The 2,084-nt window shown below is 36.8% G+C and overlaps 1 long non-coding RNA gene across 1 annotated transcript in view; it reads right to left on the reverse strand.

Moving 5' to 3' along the window:
- Positions 1-1,567, reverse strand: part of LOC128249373 (uncharacterized) — a 4,763-nt gene extending 3,196 nt beyond the window's left edge. Inside the window, exon 1 of the long non-coding RNA XR_008265475.2 lies at positions 1-1,567. This exon is cut by the window's left edge and continues 678 nt beyond it. This is a non-coding gene — a long non-coding RNA (uncharacterized LOC128249373).
- Positions 1,568-2,084: the final 517 nt, after the last annotated feature.

The following is a 2,084-nucleotide window of genomic DNA, read 5'->3' on the forward strand; positions in this document are numbered from 1 at the left end:
ATTTCATTAATGCTAAACATATTTAGATACTGAATTAACAAATTCCATTGTTGTAAGGAGTGTTACCTAATTTTCTAATAACATTACATTTTTTGTCAACTCTACAATGAACTGCCTCCACCATGTGGCATAGAAAGTACTTCTACATGGTTATTTGTCCTGCTAGAAATAGAAACCACACCCTTCTGTCTTAAAACAACAAAGTACACATTTGATAATCTTGTCCAAGATTTGTTTTGATAAGAAAAAAAAAGGGATAGGTTATTCAAGCTTTGATATGTTTGATTATAGATTGATTCAGTTATGGTTGACTTAGGAACAAGCTAAAAGTAGAATACATCAGACAATGTGTTTATACATAAATTCAAGGACCTAATAGGATAGGATGCTCATATCTAAAAAGTCAAACATGGTAGGGTCATTCAATCAGGCTTGGCCTGAGGTTAAACCAACACCATGTAAAAATAAATATCATCATCATCATTACAAGAGCCAATCAGCAGCCTTGGCAATGATCCTGCTTGGATGGTGCATTTAGCGTTCCACTGGCATGAGTGCCAATCAGGCGGTACTGTCATCAGCCACATCAGCGATTTTGATTTTGATTTCACTTGCCTCAACAGGTCTTCGCAAGTAAAGTTTATTGTCCAATGAATGAGGGATACTCATAAGTACTCCACCCCCGCTACTGACTTGGTTCCCTAGGTAATGGAAGCTATCAGCTACTTGTAGTTTTTCTCCCTGGAATGTGACAGAAGCTGTTCTCTGCACATTTTCAGTGTTTATAACACCTGAGCATTTTCCACATACAAAAACTATCTTCCCAGTTAACCTTCCTTTGATATTGCTGCACCTCTTATGTGTCCATATGATGTACACTGGGTACATCTTATGGAGTTTCTACCTACACCTTTTTTACAGATCAAGCAGAGCCATCTACCTGAAGGGATTTGTGGTTTGTCTGCCTTCCTACTTATTAAGACTTTGGTTTTAGCTAAATTGACTCTAAAGCCTTTTGATTCTAATCCTTGCTTCCACACCTGAAACTTCTCCTCTAGTTCTGATAGTGACTCAGCAATTAGAGCAAGGTCATCAGCATAGAGGAGCTCCCAGGAGCATCCTGTCTTGAATTCCTCTGTTATTGTCTGGAGGACTATGATGAATAAGAGGGGGCTGAGGACTGATCCTTGGTGGACCCCTAACCCTACCCGGAATTCTTCACTGTACTCGTTGCCAACCCTCACCTTACTGACAGCATCCCTGTACATGGCTTGCACAGCTCTCACTGGTACAAACCCAAACTGCATCTCATCAAGACTGACTCTCTCCCTAATTAGTTGGGCTAAGACCCTCTCCGTGACCTTTATTACTTGATCCAACAACTTGACACCTCTGTAATTATTCGTATCTAAAGCGTCACATTTTCCTTTGTAGCAGTTGGTTACGGTGCTGCTACACCAGTCACCAGTCATTGGGTGTGACTCTTTCATGTATCACCTGGTTAACTATACAGGTGACTAGGCTATAGCTGACATCGCCAGATATTTTGAGCATCTTTGCGGTGATTCCTGATTGGCCAGTGGATATATATATATATATATATATATATATATATATATATATATATATATATATATATATGTATATACTTCTAATATAGGATAAAATTTATTTCCAAAAACAATTCCATCAAAAGTGGCCAGCATATTAAAATACCTTTAAAGGTGAAAATTATAAACAATTATAAACAAGGGCAAAAGAAAAAAGATTTCTATGCTAATATGCTGAGAATAGACTTTAAATCGACAACCATCACATTACAATATACATTCACTATGAATACACGTTGTGCTGAAATCGAGGAAGGCAAGCCAACAGAATTTTTTTTTTTAATGCGTTATTTCTATTTTGAATCAATTTCAGGATTAATCCCACGTATTCTCTACTGAAGAAGGAAAAATTATTTATATAATACATCTGTACATATGCCATATATATATATATACATATATATATATAGGGGGAGAATTCACACAAAAAAAACAAAAGATGAAGACAGGTGGTGTAGACAACAAACAGATATA

This window comes from Octopus bimaculoides, chromosome 1, assembly GCF_046866305.1.
Source record: "Octopus bimaculoides isolate indiv1 chromosome 1, ASM4686630v1, whole genome shotgun sequence".
Taxonomy (NCBI): domain Eukaryota; kingdom Metazoa; phylum Mollusca; class Cephalopoda; order Octopoda; family Octopodidae; genus Octopus; species Octopus bimaculoides.